General features: G+C 35.6%; 1 long non-coding RNA gene across 8 annotated transcripts; it reads right to left on the bottom strand.

Moving 5' to 3' along the window:
* Nucleotides 1-319: 319 nt before the first annotated feature.
* LOC112133043 (uncharacterized) lies at nt 320-21,370 on the bottom strand. Of its 8 annotated transcripts, XR_008524413.2 has the most exons (9): nt 20,999-21,366; nt 18,227-18,333; nt 17,006-17,087; nt 14,321-14,476; nt 11,849-11,957; nt 9,446-9,480; nt 9,250-9,323; nt 8,216-8,253; nt 320-1,043 (listed from the first exon to the last, which is right to left on the bottom strand). It is a non-coding gene; the product is annotated as an uncharacterized LOC112133043 (long non-coding RNA). The 8 variants fall into 8 exon arrangements; XR_008524412.2 differs by lacking the exon at nt 9,446-9,480 and having other exon boundaries at nt 20,999-21,367; XR_008524414.2 differs by lacking the exons at nt 9,250-9,323; nt 9,446-9,480 and having other exon boundaries at nt 18,227-18,261; nt 20,999-21,370.
* Nucleotides 21,371-22,545: the final 1,175 nt, after the last annotated feature.

Raw genomic sequence — 22,545 nt, 5'->3', positions numbered from 1 at the left:
CTTAGGAAAAAAGCCTGCTTTGGTTTTATCCAAAATCATCCTGATAATAACAAAAATGTAAATATCAAATTTTAATAGCAAGGTAGAGTATTTGAAAATCTACTATTCTGAGTTCTCCATCATGTTAGCAAACTTACTACAACAACTGCTACCACAAAGAGATACATAATGAGAAATACTACTAATAATATAGACCTATGGCAACTGATTGTCAAAAATCCAATAAATATAATTCTATGGAGAAAATACAAATGGAAGGGAAAAATCTTTCTATGTGTTTGTCAAAAATCCAATAAATACTTGCAATTCTATGGAGAAAATATAAATGGAAAGGAAAAATCTTTCTATGTGTTTGCATGTGTATGTGTGTGTGTGGCTGTTTGTGTTAGTAGGGGAAAGTGGCAGTTACATAGAGTTTCATTTGGTTTGTTTTTTAATGAGACTGAAGAAACATACCCCCGAACTCCATACAAATGCGTACTTTACTATTTACTTTGATTTACACACACACACATGCACACACACACATACATGTGCACACACACATACATGCGCACACATGCACTGCTGTAACTTTCTTCTTGTTCTCCATTTTATGCTATAATAGTCTATTTTTCTTCTTCCAGTGATGAACAATATAGTAGGAGATAGTTTCTGCAGAAAAAGACAATGCATCATTAAAACACAAGGATATTAAAAGCAAATTCAAAATCAGGAAAACATTTGAGCCTTATGCACCAACTTGATTTGGGGACTAAAATATATTTCAGATTTAGTATTCTTTCTTTTGCTTTTTCTTCAGTTTTCTTTCTTTTTGCTTTTCTTTTCATCCTATATTTCTTTTTCTATTCTCCTTCTTTGTTAATAAACTTCTTCTGCTTCTTCCACCCAAATGAATGAAATATAGTCAACTGGGTCTGCATTTTCACTTTACATGTTGAAGTACAGCAATCCTCTTCAAATGGTTTGATCTTCTTCTCTCAATATCAAGGACAAATTATTGAAGATCAATACTGATGCCAAGGGACATGGTCTTCTAGTTACTGCAACCATACAGAGAAGAGGATAATCATATTTGAATGAAAAGTGAGGACACAAATAATTGATATCCACTACAAAAATAAACACAAACCATCATTTCTTTCACAATATTATTACTTATTTATTCACCAATTCTGAAAGCAAAAAGTACTGCTGACATAAAATAGTAACTAAACAAAGTATTTTCTCTGTAGTCACAAATTAAAATTATTCTGTTACATTAAACATAAATATTATTTGATAAATGTCTATTAAGTACACATGTGAAAGACAATATGGTAGATAAAATATGCATTATTTCTTAGCTTGCCTATATGTAGGTATTAGTTGGTGAGCTTGTTAATATATGTATTTCTGGCCTCCATTCAAAGAAATTTTGCCTCATTGTTATGGGGAAAGGGCTCAATAATTTATTTTTAATAGCTCCAAAGGCGATTTTCATGTTTTAGGACAAACACTTGAAAATGCCCTGGGAACAGAAGATTGAAACAATGTCACTCTCCTCAAAATTCCTAAATTCTGAAGCATTTGAAATCATAATCATCTTTTGATGTTGGTGCACACATATAGTAGCTTCAAATACAAAATAAAATACGTTATATTTTGTAAAGCATAGGCTCAACTTCAAGGTTCAGGTTCAACATGTAAAATGCTTATAAGTAATCACTCCTGTCTTTACAATAAGAAAAAGCTAAAGAAACTGAAAGTCAATAACTTTTCTTGGACCCCTCAGATAACTGAGGTCACAGGGTAATCAGCAAGCCTAAAATCTGGAGAGAAAGGGAAATCCAGATAGTCATAGCTGAGATCTGCTTACCTGGAGCAGAAGCTGAGGAACCCTAAACTGGTAGGCAAACTTAAATAGTAATTTTAATAAACTGCCCAAAACAAAATGTAGACTAGCTTGAGTTTGAGAAATTCCTAGGGCTGCATTCTAAAAACGTCCTTCACACTTTTGTGGTTCTACTTCCAGAAACTCACCAGATATTTATTAGTAGAAAGCCATGAAAGATCCTCTGAATGACCTGGCAAGGTTGGGGAGGTATGATCATTATAAAATACACCTAGAGAGTTCTCCTTAAAAACAAAACAACAAACAACAACGACAAACAACAACACCTATCTCCACTGGAAGAAACTTTACCAGAGCCTTATCCCATGTGGAAAAAGAGTATTTTTTCAACTTCAGCCCCCTTTAGCCTTCTTGTTTCAATTTAGTAGGGGAAGGATGAAAGCTGAGAAACACCAGTGAAGTGTACAGCCTTGTGACACAGGCCAGCTGAAAGAATGATAGAATATTTTGCTTTCCTCACAGAATTACCATATTCTACAACTATAGAATATTTTGCTTTCCTCACAGATTACCACCTTATCAACCAGGCTTTACTATAATAATCCTGGATTACAATAGAAAGTTACAAAGTATAGACTCTTGTTTTAAATGGAATTCTTAGGGAAGCACAAACACAATAGGTGAGAAAATAAATGAAGAAAATAAAGGAATGTGAAGCCTCTGGAACTTACAACTTTAACAAATGTTCAACACAGTTCATCTCCTAGCCTAATTTAAAAGCTCATAAAAGCTCATAGTAAAAGCCTATTTACTTCAGTTCCAATTACCTGATGTAACATATATGGATTTCGCCAAAAAATTATAAAGCATGCTAAAATGCAAGTAAAACATAACCTAAAGAGACCAAGCAAGCATTAGAACCAGGCAGAGTTATTACACTGATTTGAGAATTATCAAACAGGAAATTTAAAATTACCATTTTAATATACACAATGTTTAAGAAGAGATAGACAATAGAAGTAGGAAGAAGGGAACATTCAGAAGAGTTCAAAAGGAGATTCTAGAAATAAAAAATACTGCAACAGAAATGAAGAATGTCTTTGACAGGTTCATCAGTAGATAAAACATGGATAAACAAATAATTAATGAGCTTTGAGAGAAATCAATACAAACTTCCCAAAATGAGAGGCAAACAGAAAAGGGAATAAAAATAAAAAAATAAAATAAAAAAACAAAGCACAGAACATCCAAGAACTACAGGACAATGTCAAAAGGTCTAACACATGCCTGTTGGAATATCAGGAAAAGAAGAAATCAGAAATCCCCTGCTATCTTTCACAAAGTCTTCTGGAGCGCATAGGCAACACTTCTGCCTTTCTCTCTTTGACAAAAATTTAGTCACATGATGCCAAAAGAAGGTTGAGAAATGTAGTCTTTTAATTGTGCACACTGATCGGTGTTCTGTTACTGAGGGAAAATTGGAGAATGGTAGAACAGCCTCTTTTGTACTCAGTTGGAAGTAATAAAGCTGGGAATAAAACAGTTTGATTATAAAAACATATTTGTCATTCTAATGTGGAAAGACTTTATTCTTTAGTGTTCTGAAAGGCACATGGTCATTTACTCTGACAAGGTCTATATGAACTATATCGGATCTGAGCATATCTTGCCTTAGAGATATTGTTGCCCATTCCTCACATAACTTTTTAGCTAATCAGCATAAACATGTCATATTGCTGAGCAAATGAAAAAAAAAATGAGTTGAATCTGGGGCTAATCTCGGTAGTCCTAGATGTAACCATTCATAGCAGTATTTGTCTTCAGGCCTGTTGAAGTATGAAGAAAGAAAAATAATTTAATTTGGATGGAATACCAAGTTCATTAATTAAAAAGTAAAAAGAAAAGTTAAAAAAAAGGACAATGTTTCAAAACTAGAGAGGATAAAAAATTTGAAGACTGTGAGTAAACCTTCCTGTTATACCAAATAATTTGATTTTATATTTTCTGAATAATGAATGGGAAACCATGAAATTTTAGAATAGGTTGAAAATTCTGAGATACACTTAAGGAAACAAATTACAAACATTGTCACTTGCTTTAAAAGAAGAAAAATGAATATACAAACACCTGGTAGGTGAGGAATGCATTTATAGTAAAGGTAAGAGATTGAAAAATAAATACATCTGAATTATATTGAAAGCAACATTTGCCTACTTTCCTAATTTAACTGTAAACAACTTTGCGAATAGTCAATCCTCCCAAATCTAGACCTCACTAATAGTTGTCCAAAGTTTACTATTTAACAACAGTTTGAAGAAAGCATTCTGGAATTTTAGATGCACTGCAAACTTTAAGTTTAGGTTAAGAACATTTCCTTCTTTTGGAGGGAAGCAATTGTTTATTTTATTCTATCTTTTTTTTTTCCAAGAGTGGAAAATATCATGCAATCTGACTGAAATTCAAATTATCTTCAAACAGTTATGCTGAGACTACAAGGTATACTGGGAAGAGAGAGCTCACTGTCTGATCACTTACTCACCATAAGTTTAACATGTTGGAGAACATCTTGTATTATTTGGAATCTATCCATCATTAAACATGAATGAGGAGACTGTGGTACACAAATGCGGTAATACCAAATGGGTACATGTATTAAAGACATTGTAACCATCTGGACTCAATATGGGACCCAGAATGTTCCCATTTATCAAATTATAATTCCCATACGATATTTTATATCTGTAATTCAGTGTTGATGAAAACATAATTGTTTTTAATTTGTCAAAGTGATTTTCAGCAGTAGTGGAGTAAGTTAACACATTTATCAGAGGAGGAAAAGATTGGTGACCAATAGAGAATTTTACTAAATTCTCTGGTTTTAAAAAAAGAGGAAGCACAGAGACAAATAATAGTCACCATCAGAGGACCATTCAAAAATTTTGAGAATGAACACATTTGATAATTATTCTTGTCTCCATCTGTTTGAATTTGTTTCCTCTATCTTAAAAGTGCTGTCCCTTTTCACTGTTTACCTAGATATTAAACAGGTTTCAAGATCCATCTTTTCCATAAAAACTTTATTACTACCATCCACTCCATTATATACTGAACTGTCCCTTCTGTAACACTGGAGACATTACTACCTCCACCAAATAACTTTTAATACGGGCTTTTTAATGATCTCCATGCAAAATAGAGGTCTGTCTTCTTTCCTGTCTTTCTTTTTTTTTCTATTAATTGATTTTTTCTTTATTTTTTCCTTCTTTCTTTTTTTTCCCCTGAAGAAAAAGTTTTATCATGAAAAATTATATAACAAACACCAATAAATAAAACTAAGAAAAATGCAGATATTATTTTTCAAGAAATAGAAGTTCCTATACTTTGTCTACCAGGCCTGTGTTATAGCTGAAACATCACTACTGGAAACTCAGGATATCTTGATAGACCATTAGCACAGCCTGTAAAAAATATTTACATAAATAATTCTTTGATGAATATTGGCACCCCCTTTAGTCCCGGCTATTGCTACTTAGGATAACCAGTATCCTATTATTTCCCCTTGTTCTGAAATAAATGCTGTCAGGAACACTTTCACTTCCAGTCCATCTAGGCTCTTTAGCTCTTCTAAGAGTTAGTCCAGGAAGGAATCTATGATGGTAAGATTCAAGGTATTAATGCAAGAAGTAAAAGTAAAAACTAACAGGGAGTAATAAATGCCCTGAGAGAGCCTTCCTTCCTCCAATCTAGACTCTGTTTTCTCCCAAATGTTGTTGGGCATCCTGAGTCTTTTTCAATCACCTCCTGTACCTCTCACCTAGCCACATTTTGCTTCTTAGCACTTAGTCCTTGAATCCTACAGTCAAATTTTCATGACTTTCTAAGTATTTTTGCTCTCCAAAGTGTATAATCCTTATTCTAATGTTATTCTTCTCAGTCATGGTACCTCCGTTCTTCCAGTGAATGGGGTTAAAAATCTTGGAGATACCTTGCAGTCACTCAGTCTTCAAAATACCCCTGAAATCTAACTTTTTTCTGGCAATACCATCCTAGCCCAAGCCAACAACGTACCTAAATGTGACCATTGCAATCCCCTCTGAGAGTCTTCCATTTTCGAATATTATCAGCCCTCCTACACATATACTTCTATTTTTTCCAAATTATTATTTGACACATGAATCTGTTCATGACATTCCTCCAATCAAAGTTCTCCGGTGGCTTCCCATCATGCCTAGAAAAATACTCACATTTTCTTCCAGGCTTATAAATTCTAACAGGAACTTGTCCCTGACTGCCTCCCCTACTCACTTCCTATTGTCTTGCCACACTTTTTAACGTTTTAAAAACTCTTCTGCCTTGGAACTATTGCACTTTGCTCCACCCATCCTATTACTCTAGATAGCCTTATGACAACTTCTTATTTTGTACAAATGCCAGGTCAAATTTATTACCTTCAGAAATGAATTTCCTAAGTGCCTCAATTAAATAGAAGTCTTCCATAAAATGAAAACTTGTATTAAAATGATTTTATATTTATCACTATGTGACAGCATATAAATAAAATATGTGTATACATATACATGTATAATGTCTGATAACAATTAGTGTGTTTAATATTTTCCCAACTAATAGACTGTAAGTGCCATGAAAACAAGGATATTATTTATATGAACAATAGTGCCTGATACATAGGAAATACATAATAAATATTCTGAATAAATAAACAATCTAAAGGAATTATACAATTTGTATATGTCAAAAGGTAATATAAGCATAATTTAAAACAAAATATTAAAGAGGAAAAATATTTTTCAACATATATACCAAAAAAAATAAAATTCCAAACACTTAACCCTGAAATTCTTCATGAAACTTGGTCTAACAAGACCTTCCCCATTACAATTGATGACAATTTTCTCTTTCCACTTGCCAAGTACAAATCCTTGAAGTCTTCCTGGATACACTTCTGTCTCCTGGAGTCTTCATGTAATCTATTATTTTAGTTTCCCATAACTTCCAAATATATGCAAACTCTGACAGTCTCTCAGCATATTTTTATTAGTCCTTTGTCCCATGGTCATCTCTATGCCTAGGTTACTGCCATATCCTCGTAAGTTGTGTCTTTGCCTATAGTACAGGCTTTTCATTTAACAGCAGCTGGAGTGATTTCTTTCTACTGAAGGATTGAGTGCTGGCATAGGATGGGAACTTTTTCCTGCTTGCACAGCTTTCCAATTATTTTGTAAATTAGCGGTGGTTCTTTGAAGCTCTGGAAAATCCTGTTTTCTGAAGCTGTCATCATCATCAATGAATATTCATGACAGTGGTGTTTATTGTATGAATTGCCATGATTATTTCTGGAGTTACATGAATTTGTGTTTGAAACAGAAGCCTACGTAAGCCTTGGATTTTTAACCCAATATTCTTGAATCTCTACCTGTATTGTTATGACCGTGACGAACATCATGTGAAAAATCAAAATTCCAAAGGGGTGCAGCATCAAAGCAGTTTCTCTCATCAGACCAGAGAAATTCAAAATAGTCTTCAAAATGAAAAAAAAAAAAAAAAACTTGACTAACAGTAGGCTATTGGTAAGAAAACGTCTTTACCACCTGACATTACATCTAAAGATGAGATAAATTTTTGGCATGTTTTTGTGGGTTTTTTTAATCAACTATAATTTCTATTTCAAGGTTTCAGTGTCCTTTTCTAACTTTAGAAAGGAGAAACTAAAATTTAATTTTAAAAATTTTTATTCCAACATTTATTTTATGCTATTCTTCTGTTTTGTAAGCATGGATAAGTATTAAAGGCGTAAAATAATTGGATATATATATGTGTATGTATATATATCAGAGTATGTTAACATATATCGGATTATGTTATTTCTTTGCTCAAAATTCTGCATTTTAATAATATTAAATTCAAATTTTTCCACAATGGTCTCCTAGGTACAACGTGATTTGTGTCCAGGTTATGACAGTCCATTACCCCCACCTTGCCTCCAACTGGTTCTTGCCTTTTCTTTTCCTCGCTTGCTCCTGCATATTGGCCTTCCAGCTGTTGTTGAAACTGACAAGCACATTCCATCCTTAGGGCATTTGCTTTAGCTGATCTTTGTGCCTGGAGCACTCTTCTCCCAGATTTGCAATTGGCTTCCTGCCTTACCTTTGCGCAGATATCACCTTCTTAATGAAGCTGACCCTCACAAATCTATTTAAAATGTTCAGTCTGGAAATCCTTATTCCCCTAATTATGTTCTATTTTATTTTACTTTGTACAGTATATACCATCTTCCAGCACAAGTTTTAAGTTAGTTAGTTATTATGCCTGTGGTATATTGTCTTTTTCTGCAAGAATATCAGCTGCATGAGCACAACTTACCTTATTCTTGTTGTCAAACTAAATAACAGAGAGCGGCTCTGTAAAAGAAAAAAGATATTTATTCAGGACTAAGGTATTTCAGTGGGAATACAAGTGCCATAGTAAACTATGTGTGTATTCAGGGAGGTCAAGGAAGACAAAGGTTTTTAAAGGAAAAATTGAAGAGAATTACACAATTGTTGTCAGGTAATTATCCTTGACTATAAGGATCAATAACAAGGGTGACAACAATCTGAGATGAGTTTCTGGGAAGATTTTTTTGCAGAAGTATTTTTGTGTAAGGTTGAAATAGCTTCTGTACAAGGTTGTGATTTTTGCAATGCTTTGTGGTAGTTTTGTTCTCAGGCATACAAGCATGAGAACCTTCTTCTCAGGGCCTTTTCTGGCTCTATTTGTCTTTATCTTTTTGAAAACACTAGTGACTCCCTTCAGATTCTGATAATTTTCACACTACATGTGAAGCACTACTATTATGCATATACATGGTAAAAGCTTGGAGGGCAAGCTTCAGATTCTATTTGCTACATGAATATTTTAAGAGCCCTTACAAATAAAGATAAAAAACCAAACCTGTCAATTGAAGAAATAAAAGTAGAAACAAGAGTATGAAAACGAAAAATTCAGCTAAAGATCAAAGGTAAATTAAAGGCAAAACTCCATTTTAGGCAATTACTTTAGAAGGAGCTTTTCCTTTAATTTCTGATAAACATGTTTTTAAAAAGGCAGTATAAATAATAGAACCTAGTAGAGAGATACAGTCATGGTTGCTGCCCTATCTCACATGATTCCTTCTGAAAAGAAACCTACAATATCCTTCATGTTCACATTCCAGGGCAAATATTTAGCCATGATTATGATTCTATATGCTTACTGTGTAGCATAAATATCATGCATATGGATAGAACCCACTAATGTTGTATCTCTATTTAACCTGTTCTTCAGAAAAGGGCAGCTAACCCTTGTCCTCTGGGTCAATCTTGATAACTCTCACTCTTTTGCTCCATATGCAGCCAAATCTGTCAAGGGCAACATACCACTTTCATGTGAAAAGAGACTTCTTTCTTGACTTTTGTGCTTTTTTTGGTCTTCTAGTTTTCCCACAACAGATCTGTATTAAACATCAAATTTAGTTTACAGAATTGGGGATAATTAATTAGCCCAGCACTCTTATGTATAATTAACTGAAATTTAAATATGGCCGTAAATATGAACGTAGTCCATTCAGCTCACCAGGAGAACTCTGCTTTAGAATTCCAAGAACAGATCTGGAAAGTATAAAATACTGTTTTGCTCAATGTTGTCATTTTTTTCTTATTTATTTATCTTAGTTGTTTAATTATGGGGTCAGAAGGCTGGGATCTAAAGTAGAATTCTCGTACTGTATTTTAAGTTTCCTCAAACTCCATATAATAGAACTAGAAAGTCCTACGTTAAACCTGAAGTGTGTGTGTGTGTGTGTGTGTATTTGTTGTGTATTGGTATTCATCTGTCCTAGGATAAAAAAATAAGATAGGGAAACAGAAGATATTTGGTATATTTGTTGATTGGAAAGATGACAGTTACAGTGAAAGAGGTGTATTAGATATACAACTAAGAAGTGAACATTGAGCAAGAAAGAAACACTAAAAAGATAAATAAACAGACAAAAAATTCTGTCTGGTAATATCGGTATTGTAGAAAAAAAGAGTATCTTTTTTTCCCATCTTAAGTTCATGGCTGAGTTCTCTATAACAAAAGACAGATTAGCAACACAAAAGCATACAAATTTATTTAATATAAGTGTTATGTGACACAGGAGTCTTCTGAAATGAAACCATTTCAGTCAACAATCAACTGCTTATGCTACAGTGGTCTCATAAGATTATAATACTGTATATTTACTGTACCTTTTTTATGTTTAGATATGTCTAGATATGCAAAAACTTACCATTGTGTTACAATTGCCTACAATATTTATATGGTAAGATGCTGTACAAATTTGCATCTCGGGAGCAATAAACCACACCATATAGCCTAGGTGTGTAGTAGGCTATTTCATGTAAGTGTGTGTAAGTATATCCTATGATGTTTGCATCACAAAATTGGCTAATAACTCAATTTTTGGAACGTATTCCCATTGTGAAGCGATTCATGACTATTTAAAAATTTGGAAACTGGAGTGGCAAATCACAGGTGCAGAACTCACCATCTTGGCGTAGTCAAACAACACAGAGACTTAGGCACTGTGACAAAAGTGATCAAAAGAGTCAAAATTGCCCATGCAAAATGTTGCATATTGTAAAGATCATGCCAGTTACTGTTTTCATTTATGCACACATTGAAAAGGGTGTTTATCTCAAGTTCCTTATCATTGTAAATCAGAGGGAAAAAATGGATAGAGGTGAAGCAGAGGAGGCCTAATATCAGAAACAAGAAGTTGTAGTTGGAAATCTCACAAAAGAGAGGTATGAAACAACATATTAAAAACTGGTCATGAGATATTTTAAAACAACCTATCTACTGGTTTTTTTTTTAATTCAAATATATTCAGCAGGTCAGTCATATAGCAGTTATATATTTTTTTCTTGTTTCAAATCTAAAACTGCAACAGACCAGTTTTAGTAATCTCACCAGATAGAAAGAAGAATAATTTTAAAAATTTTTATAATATGAGGTTATTTCACCATAACCATATTGCAATGAAAAATGATGCTTTATTTTTAATAAAAATAATTTTGTCAACAAAAACTTGCTTAGGGTGTGATTTCAAAAGTAATAAAGTAATGCATTTAGAATTAACAATTAACTATTTTATATATATGTATTTTTATTATACTTTAAGTTCTAGGGTACATGTGCACAACGTGCAGGTTTGTTACATATGTATACATGTGCCATGTTGGTGTGCTGCACCCATTAACTCCTCATTTACATTAGGTATATCTCCTAATGCTATCCCTCCTCCCTCCCCCCACCCCACAACAGGCCCCGGTGTGTGATGTTCCCCTTCCTGTGTCCAAGTGTTTTCATTGTTCAATTCCCACCTATGAGTGAGAACATGTGGTGTTTGGTTTTTTGTCCTTGTGATAGTTTGCTGAGAATGATGGTTTCTAGCTTCATCCATGTCCCTGCAAAGGATGTGAACTCATCCTTTTTTTATGGCTACATAGTATTCCATGGTGTCTATGTGCCACATTTTCTTAATCCAGTCTATCATTGTTGGACATTTGGGTTGGTTCCAAGTCTTTGCTATTGTGAATAGTGCCGCAATAAACATATGTGTGCATGTGTCTTTATAGCAGCATGATTTATAATCCTTTGGGTATATACCCAGTAGTTTTTCCTATTTTCTGAATTCCTAATGCTGTGGCATCTGGGCCTTGCTGACCTGAGAGAGATTGTCTCACCCAGGATTAGTTCATTCTCAGAGATAGTAAAGGACTTGCTTGAGAGCATGCCTTTGGTATGCAAACCAGCCAATCCCAAATCTATGTCTCCTTCTCCTTCTGTTATGTTTACACTATGGAACACTTTCCTCCAGGCCTAATCACCCCAGAGCAAGGTCACTGACAACTAGGGACTCCTCCTGCACCCCACAGCCCACCAAATTAATCAAAATATCTCATTTTAAACCTACTTGGCTTGCATACTTACCATTGTCCATTCCTCCCTACAAAAACTCCAGTCAAGGCTCTGCCCTTAGCTCTCCTCTCTGCCTGCTCATCTCATGAAGATACTTCCCAGGCATGGTGTGCTGGGCCTCCTATTTTTAGGAGACCGTGAGAATAATACAAATGCCTTTATTAATCACAGTCACGTTCGTGCCTGTGTGTCTTATCAAACTTAATTAAAACAAATCCTGGGTACCATAAAACAAATCTGTATAAAAACATTAAAACGTATGAAACCATTAAGATATAAAGAGTTAATCATCAATTATCCAGAAAGTTTGCTTCACTAGAAAACTCATTGCCAGATAATGTCACATAAAGGAGGTACTACAGTTTCCTGAGTTCTTGTCGAAAATTGAACATAAAACCTAAAAAAGAAATTAAAGATAATCAGACCTAAGAGCTTAAAAACACAGTGGATTGTTCACTGGCCTACACTGTAAAACTAGAAAATCTGGAGATCACATTTAAAATAATGGCTAGTCTCACAGGGATTTTACTTGTAATGAAGACTTAATGTATCTGAAACATTTTAAAACTTTATGGATGAGAGACATGAATCAAATGCTTTGTTAAATCACTCTCCTATCTCTCGTCTCAGGAGGTTAACTGTGATGCTAGCTTTCCTATGAAGGGGAGAAGCCAGAATTTTGCAGTTTGTTTTGAGCAAAGTTCAAATAGAACCATTGCTCCAGGGATCATTGCTTTTCTACATGGACTGTAGTCATAACAAACAAAAGAGCTATATTAATATATATCGAAGTGGTCCTGATTAGCAGGAAAGTAAATCAAACTAGACCAACAGAGAGACTACACACACACAATATGTCTACCAATCGCCAAAGAATAGAATGGTGGGATGTGTCTTTATCACACAGAAATAATATGACAGTTATGACTTTCTGTGAAGAGATGGTTGCTGGAACATAGAAAAATAAACTCACTTTGAAGGAGACTGGAGATAGGGCCTACCTACAAGATGAAGGTGAATCATTCTATGCCTAACATTGTTCAAAATGTTATTGGAAACTTTTTTTAAAAAAATTGAACATTATTGGGCTTTATTGGTACAGCGTTTGCAAATATGCTCTGTATATGAAATTGCATGAAAAAATGGAGCTTCAGAGCGACTCAGTAACTCCTTATGGGTTCTTTTTGATGGTTAAGAGCTTGGATACAACTCCCGATCTGATTTCAAAACCCTACCTAATGAGTTTTGAAACATTAATATAAGTTTTATTCATAGAAAACATTATCTTGAGTTTTCTGTAAAGAATGTGATATCTTTCTAACATGGTAAAATTATTTACGTTTTTAAAACCGTTTTTGTATATTACAATGAATGATAGTGAAAATCACATGGTCTTTATAGATTTAAATAAGAGCTTAACCATTTGATATTTGTGAATCTTAGAAAAGTTACCTAATCTTTCAAAGCTTAAGTTTTTGAATGTGTGAGCACAGCCAAGATGTGGTCACAGAGAATGGTTTGCATAATAAAGGGTGGTGTGTTTAAGAAGTAATGTTAAATTAGAAGCTACAAAATATAGTTTCTACTGTAGCACATAACAAGAAAAAAAGTACTTGGAAAAAAAATCCCATAAAATGCCTGCTTTGAATTTGAAAAAAAAAAAAAAACATGGAAAATGTATTCTGTTTTAAAAATAAAAATGACACTCCAAATTCAAAAGAACTGCTTTTCTAAATGATGTTGCTAAAGTAGAGTTGTATATTAAAGCATTTTTTATAAAAAGAAAGTTGCTGATGTTTTTTCAATGTATTGTGTTGTTCAAGCCCCCAGTCATCTAGCAATCCTTCTTAGCTACGTATCTAACTCATACTCCATATTTTAAAGACTCTCCTCTGCTCTGGTGGTTTACCTAAAAATTCCACATTTCAAAATTTTGTTTTCCTTGTATACTGTTGAAAGACTTTTTAAGAAAGTCATCTTCCACACTAGTTTTTAAAAATTAGAATTAGCATCTAGCCATTGAAATTAGACCTGCTAGCCTCTTTAGAAATGATGTGCTGAGACCTGAAAATGCTTTGCTTCTTTGCAGAGGATGTTTTTGGATAATTCTCCTTATTACAAGCAGGTATCTCTGAGTGTGTTAGAGCCAAGCACTGAGGATCTTTACATTATTCTACATTTTTTTTTCCTATTCTGAACAACACTGGTGACTAGAACCTACGACTTCCTCAAGGGTAGCATCCTGAAAAATTGCTATCCCAATTCAGAATATTTATACTTTTTAACAACAGATAGGTCACAGATGCAGATAACCAAATCAGACCTCATCTCTGTAAACAACTGATACAGCCAAACGTGTGCATACCAGGTGACTGTCATCCCTGGTCAAGATTCGTTATCAAAAGCTAAAGCCCTTGAGCTTTCACAAGGTGTGATCCTTGAGGTGTCTTCTAGGTGTGATTGCAGAAAGCTTTCAGTACTTACTTCTAACTTTAACTTTCCTGCATTTCTGAAGGATGGTTTTCAAACCTTGACATATCCTTCTATCCCCTACTGTCCTTGGCGTTGAGATAACTTGTCTTTGTTTCCATTTTACTCCATTTAAAAGCCCTCCAAACTCTTCATCTTCCCACATTTTCACTGAAAAACATCATGCTATAAGTGAAAGAAGCCAGTCACAAAAGACCTTATGTTATTCCACTTAAATCAAATGTCCACAATAGGCAAATCTATAGGGATGAAAAGCAGACTAGTGATTGCTTGGGAATGAGGGAAACAAGAGAGTGATAGGTAAAGGGTCCAGGATTTCTTTTTGAGGTCATAAAAAATATTTTGAAATGTATTGTGGTGATGTTTATAGAATTCTATGAATTTACTGAAAACAATTTCATATTTGTGAATAACATCTCAATAAAATGGCTAAATACCATATTAACAACTATGGTCTAGAAAGACAGGCACTAAGATACAGATTTCTAAGTGGTTGCCAATTGATCAAGTAGTGTCTGTTTCTAAGTGGTTGCCAATTGATCAAATAGTGGGTGTTTCTCTTTGATTATCATTTACTTAAATGAATTGTCAAAATTTAAAAATGTAGGGATCTCACATAAAAATCCAGAAGAAAGGGAAGGAAGAAAGGAAGGAAGAAGCAAGGCAGGGAGGAAGGCAGGAAGGAAGGAAGAAAGGAAGGAAGAAGTAAGGCAGGGAGGGAGGCAGGAAGGAAGGAAGGAGAAAAGACAAAAGAAGAAAGAGAGAAGCATTATACCTTGTCTGTTGGGTTTTCATAAGAGTTATTATCTCTAGATAATTATATCTGAATAATAATAGTTTGAGCCCCCTAGGAACACATTGAATCCCTTTCCTAAGTACATATAAAAGACAGGAAAGAATGACAGCATCCTGGACTCCTCATTTTTCTCTTTCCTTTTTTATAACACCTTACATTGAATGAGATTGTAGTCAAAACTGGGGACAAGGATGGTATTTTTCTCTTGCAATGAAAGAAAAAAAACCTCAGTGTCAATCATTGACAACATTTAAAGAGTGTCTTCTACTGACTGACAATTTTTAAGCCAATACTATATTGCCCAAGGAATGACTGAGATATCAGACTTCATAGTTACGGATGCTATTTATGAACTCCAGGGGGTTGTGATGTTCTTACTGTTTAACAAGTGTACGTAAGAGATCCCACAATGCTGCTGTACAAAATCCCTTTGTCATTCCACTTAATCCCCTTCACCATATCCTCTCCTGAGCCTTAGCTTCATGGCCACTTTAGTTCTTTGAAGTTTGTTTTTCTGCCCCCCATCTGTGTGAATCACTGCAGGCCAAATTCTGTTTTTGTGATAGTCAAGGGGAGCTGCCAGTCTGTATCTAAAGGCTGAATTGAGCACCAGGGGTGGTGGCTGATCTCTATCAAGTGTAAACAAACCTATCAGAAAATGTGGCTAAGCTAGACAAGTGCTAGGGAGGGATGTTAGCAGAGTGGTCAGATAATGACTTTTATATAGGTCTACAGAACTGACTGTGTTCTTTTCTTTCTCTTTCTTTCTTTCTTTCTTTCTTTCTTTCTTTCTTTCTTTCTTTCTGTAATTCTGTAATTCCTTTCTTTTTCTGTAATTCCAGTTCAATTGTGATCTTACGTAAATAATAATTGTAGGGTTATTGAAAATATTGCATTTTATACCAATATTATTTCTGTAGACCTTTACATTTAAAAGCACTTTCAAATTCCTTTTTTTGTAACATAGTTAGGATGGATTATCATATTAGATAAAGGTTGATAAATTTAATGTATGATTCCTAAAGTATTGTTTTCTAAGTACTTGTCAATGAGAAACATAATTCAATGATTATAAATCAACATCTTTATATTCATTTATTATTTACAAATATGTAAGGACTATTTGTAATCATCTAGTAGGATTCTCAATTTGACAATAAAATTTTACTCAATTTCCCCTGGTTAGAATACAGGAGTTAAGGAATTTGCTACAAGTGTGACTTCTGTAGAGAGCTGCCAATCTACAGATCTTATTCTAATTGCTTCAATAACTCTGACATCACATAAAAGTTGCTGAAGAGAGAGATTTAAGTAAAAATTTTAAGGCAAGTAAAAAAAATCAACTTAATTATATCCAGTTTGGAAAGCATATAAATCAACTTTTCACTACCAAAAAATGCTAATTCAGTAAGCTATCTAATGCTTAATCTAAAAGAGGTTATATTGTATTATAAATTGAGAAAAGCTGCATTACAATTTAACATTTATTTAATTGAAACCTTTGCCACATGTAAGTATTCTAATAAGCTTATGAATATCTAAGACAAATATGTAAAACTGAATGTTTTCATAAATCATACAGAGGGAATTTCTGAAGCATAAATGTCAATCGAGTTGTCCCTTCCTTGAAGAAAGGGAATCAGTCTTTTAAATTTGCTTTTCAGTGTGTCATTGATTCAGACTGTCCTGGGATTGAGGCACAGGTGCAAAATCTCACAGGCATCTCTGGGCAACGTTGTTCTAGGCAAAAGTAATTCTCAAGAGAGGATGAAGCTATCAGAAAGTGGCAGAAAACACAGTAGTTGAGGGGACGTGTACTGCCCTAAATCAAAAAATGGATCTGGGTGGTACACCAGCAGCATCTGCTATAGTCCACAACTCACATTGCTCAAATCCATTTGCATCTCAAATCAGGTTGACTCCATTAGGGCAGAACTTCTCTGGGATTCTCATTGGTCACAGTTTCTAGGGAATGTATAAGAGAAGAGTTAATTTTATTCACTATAAATCATGATGTTGCTTTTTGTCTGAAGGCCATAAAGGATACCCATCATCTTCCCTCTTCACCATCCATTCTAAAGTTACTCCTTCTCAGATAGCATTTTGTAGGTATAGGTTGTTTTCCTGGTGACACAGATTCTCATCTTTGAGAAGATTCTGAGCTTCTGGGTTCAATTTACTGGTCAAGCTAATATTTCTGCACCTGCTCAGTTACAGTTAAAACTGAATAGAAACTATCAAGATATTACCCAGTTGATCATCAAAGTGCAAAACATATTCATTCCTGCTCCGATATTTGCCAACAACCTTCCCATGTATAATGATCATGTTCAATTATTACTCTACTATGACTACTCTATTTTTTTCCTGATAATCTTCTACCACAAGAAGCTAAAGAGTTCATAAGGCCACTGTGGTTTATGTAAGTTTAGTGAATCTCTTACTGAGTACCCAGGAGGAAACATCTCTTCTGTGAGAACTAGGACTTTGGAACTACAGAATCTAAAGTTGAAAGTTTAAGAAACACAAAATTCCTAAGAGGCTCAGTAGAATAGTAGAGTCACCCTGATTTCCATCCCTTGGATTCTGAGTCCATGTGGTTTACTAATTTAAGAGAAGAGCATAATCTCTTTCTCAGTGAATATTCTTCAGTAGCTATTAGTGTACAAATTAAAGATCTGCACACTTGTGCCCATTCTTATTGCTTCACCCATATTCATCTTCCCCAAACTTCCTTGTACTCATATTTCAATATTGTTTCTTACAAGCCTATGGCCAAACAGATAACCCATTTGGTACTGTCCATGAATATTATATATAATAAATTTGGAGCTGGATGTGGTGGCACATGCCTGTAATCCCAGCACTATATGAGACTTAAGTGTGATGATCACGTGAGCCCAGAAGTTCAAGGCTGAAGTGAGTTATGATCATGCCACTGCACTCCAGCCTGGATGACAGAGTGATAACCTGTTTGTAAAATGAAATAAATAACTAAAATGACAATTTTGGTTTAATTCTTATATTAGTCTGTTCTCACACTGCTAATAAAGACATACTCGAGACTGGGTAATTTATAAAGGAAACAGGTTTAATTTACTCACAGTTCCACATGGCTGGTTAGGCCTCACAATCATGGCTAAAGGAGAATGTGGATCAAAGTCATGTTTCTCATCATGGCAGGCAAGAGAGCTTGTGTAGGGGAATGCCCCTTTACAAAACCATAAGATTTCATGAGACTTATTCACTATCATGAAAACGGCATGGGAAAGAACCACCCCCATGATTCAATTACCTCCCACAGAAGGGTCCCTCCTATGATACGTGGGAATTGTAGGACCTACAGTTAAAGAGGGGATTTGGGAGGGGACACAGCCAAATCATATCATTCTGCCCCAGCCTATCCCAAATCTCATGTCCTCACATTTCAAAACCAATCATGCCTTCCCAACAGTCACCCAAAGCCTTAACTCATTTCAGCATTAACTCAAAGTCCAGAGTCCAAAATCTCATTTAAGACAAGGCAAGTCCCTTTTGCCTATGAGCCTGTAAAATCAGAAACAAGTTAATTATTTCCTAGATACAATGGGGGTACAGGCATTGGGTAAATACAGCCATTCCAAATGGGAGAAATTGGCCAAAACAGAGGGACTACAGGCCTCGTGCAAGTCCAAAATCCAGCAGAGCAGCCAAATCTTAAAGCTCTGAAATGATCTCCTTTGACCCCATGTCTCGCATTCAGGTCACACTGATACAAGAGGTGGTTCTCAATGGTCTTGGGCAGCTCTGCCCCCGTGGCATTGCAGAGTACATCCTTCCTCCCTGCTGCTTTCATGGGCTGGCGTTGAGTGTCTGTAGCTTTTCCAGGTGCACGGTGCAAGCTGTTGGTGGATCTACCATTCTGGAGTCTGAAAGATGGTAGTCCTCTTCTCGTAGGTCCACTAGGCAGTGCCCTAGTGGGGCCTCTGTGTGGGGGCTCTGACCCCACATTTCTCTTCCACACTGCCTTAACAGAGGTTCTCCATGAGCCTTCTGCCCCTTCAGCAAACTTCTGCCTGGAAATCCACACATTTCCATGCATCCTCTGAAATCTAGGAGGAGGTTCCCATACCTCAGTTCTTGTCTTCTTTTCACCCACAGACCCAATACCATGTGGAAGCTGCCAAGGCATGGGGCTTGCACCTTCTGCAGTAATGGTGTGAGCTGTACCTTGGCCCTTTTTAGCCAGGGCTGGAGCTGAAGCAGCTGGGATGCAGGGCACCATCTCCCAAGGCTGCACAGAGCAGGGTGCCTTGGACCTGGTCCATAAAACCATTTTTCCCTCCTAGGCCTCCAGACTGTGAGGGGAAGGGCTGTTTTGAAGACCTCTAACATGCCCTGGAGATGTTTTTCCCATTTTCTTAGTGACTAACATTTGACTCCTCATTACTTATGCAAATTTCTACATTGGGCTTAAATTTCCTCAGAAAATTTATTTTTCTTTTCTGTAATATCATCAGGCTTCAAATTTTCTGAATATTATGCTCTGCTTCCTGTTTGAACATAAAGTCCAGTTCCAAACCATATCTTTGTGAATACATAAAGCTGAATGCTTTTAACAGCACCCAAGTTACATCTTGAACACTTTACTGCTTAGAAATTTCTTCTGCCAGATGTCCTAAATCATTTTTATCAAGTTCAAAGTTCCACAGATCTCTAGGGCAGGGGAAAAATGCCACCAGTCTCTTTACTAAAACATAGCAAGAGTCACCTTTTTCCACTTCCCAACAAGTTCTTCATCTCCATCTGAGATGAGCAGCATTTGGTCAAATCCAGTCAACAAGTCTCTAAGAAGTTCCAAACTTCCCCAGATCTCCCTGTCTTCTTCTGAGCCCTCCAGACTGTTCCAACATCTACCTCTTACCCAGTTCCAAAGTTGCTTCCACATTTTTGGGTATCTTTACAGCAGCACCCCACTACCTGGTACCAATTAACTGTATTAGTCTATTCTCATCCTGCCAATAAAGACATACCTGAGACTGGGTAATTTATAAAGAAAAAGAGGTTTAACGGACTCACAGTTTCACATGGCTTGAGAGGCCTCACAATCGTGGTGGAAGACAAAGGAAGAGCAAAGGGACATTTTACATGGTGGCAGGCAAGAGTACAAATGCAGGGGAACTGCCCTTTATAAAACCATCAGATCACATGAGACTTATTCATTATCATGATAACAGCATGGGAAAGACACACCCCTGATTCAATTACCTCCCACCAGGTCACTCTTGTGACATGAGAATTATGGGAGCTACAATTCAAGATGAGATTTGGGTGGGAACACAGCCAAACCGTATCGATTCTCTTTTGTCATAAAATGGACCACAAGATGTACCTGCCAACCCTATACTGACTGAAAAGATTCCTTCTCACCATTATGTCTCATAGCTACTGCTAGAGACCAGCCTTGCCAATTTGGCAAAACCCATTTCTACTAAAAATACAAAAATTAGTTGGGCTGGTGGCAGGTGGCCATAATCCCAGCTACTCAGGAGGCTGAGGCAAGAGAATCACTTGTACCCAGGAGGCAGAGGTTTCAGTGAGCCAAGATTGCACCATTGCGCTCCAGCCTCGGTGACAGACCTAGACTCCATCTCGGAAGAAAAAAAAAGTTGTACAAAAGTCCATTTTTGGCTAATGCAAACATACTAAGGTGACCTATTCATGAAGTAAGTTCTATACTATTCTTCCTCTTCAGCCATTAAAAAAAGATCCAGCTTGAGAACACAGATGTGAGTATAAAAGAAAGTAGTACTGCAACAGTGGTGGGTGGCATTTATGTATCTTATTTTTACCCATTAAACTTGAGATTGATCCTAGATGCACTGCTTCTATCTTACCATGGATTCTAGCTGGTTCTCACTGACTATCTGACTTTTTAAGTCTTCTCATACCCAGATCTTGATAAGCAGTACTCATTCCAGGGTTTCTTGATATGCCATGGTCAGATATTCAATCTTTACCAATGTCCAATAGCATACTTACAGTTGCTTTTCAAATATGCATGCATGTTTGTTGCAAATGGCATGATCTTTCTGACTTCTTAAACCTTGGAGTTTGAACTACAGTTTTCATATGAATCTGTACAACAAACATCACGTAAAACCTTTTCTGTAAATTAGATAACTTTAGTTCTATGAGATCTTCTAGTTGCATGGCTCAAACAACATCTTGGAACTGTTTCAGAGCCTTTTCTTGTTCTAAGTCCCACTCAAAGCCATTAACAATGGCTAACAATTAACAGTACAATTAACAGTACAATTAACAGTACAATTAACAGTTGTTAATTAACAGTAACAATTAACAGTACACATTAACAATACCTAACAAATGTGTCAGAATAGCATTACATGTAATAGCATTATTATGTAATAAATGTGTCAGAATGCCATTCCCAAGTATAGTATGCTGTGTATGATCCCCAAAGAAGGTTAGCAGTTTTATAGCTATTATTTCAATATGTTGGCCTGCCTTGGATTCCTAAAAATTTGAGAAATATGATAGGCACGTGAATAACTGTAGGGATATATCTTTACCCTCTAGAGCAAGGTATTTGGACTGCTAGCCATTTTTTGTTCATCAAGTCAATCAAGATGAAGAGTGGACCAACTCTATCTCCTGTGGATTGTTTAGATGGTACTAGAGCCTACTGGTATATTGTGTCAGCAAGCTAGAGAAATAAACTTTTTCAAGAGAAAGACCCACAATGTTTGCTGTCGTATATTCATTGTGAATGTGACTGTTTCTTATTCTCCTTCTCAGTGGGTACGTAAAAGAAGGCACTTGCTCTATCAATAGCTAACAGTATATAACAGAGACTGTGCTAATCTACCCTTGTAAATATACCAAATCTGGTACAACAGCTGCAATTAAGTTTACAGTGGTCCTGATTCATAAGCCGGACCAACTATATTGTAGGGGATCGTGTTGTGAACTAAATGGTGATATCATAAGCGGACAACTATATTTTAGGGAATCGTCTTGTGAACTAAATGGTGATATCATGGGGATCACAATCCCTGCATCTTTTAACTTTTTGTGAGTAGCATTAATCACCTTGTGATATAATTTTGTTCAGGATTTGCTATATTTTATGAAAGGGATCAGTTTCAGAGTTTTCCTTTTGGCATTTCCTAATGCAATTTTTCTTACTCCACAGAAACCAATGTGTGGGTTCTGTCAACTACTAAAGATGTTCATTCAAATTATATATTTGTAAAATGGGGCTTGTGGATGTAGTGGATCTTCTATGAGTCAGATCTGGACCAAGACTCCCCTTATGACTGGACCGTATGTGCTTATGGTCTACCATAGCAGACAGAATGAGAATTTAGGTATCTAGTATCTGTGTCCATAGCATTTTTTTTCTAACTAGCCATTGAAATAC

Source organism: Pongo abelii, chromosome 3 (genome assembly GCF_028885655.2).
Source record: "Pongo abelii isolate AG06213 chromosome 3, NHGRI_mPonAbe1-v2.0_pri, whole genome shotgun sequence".
Classification (NCBI taxonomy): domain Eukaryota; kingdom Metazoa; phylum Chordata; class Mammalia; order Primates; family Hominidae; genus Pongo; species Pongo abelii.
Note: the sequence above shows the minus strand (reverse complement) of the source record. Positions and strands in the feature narration are given on the sequence as shown.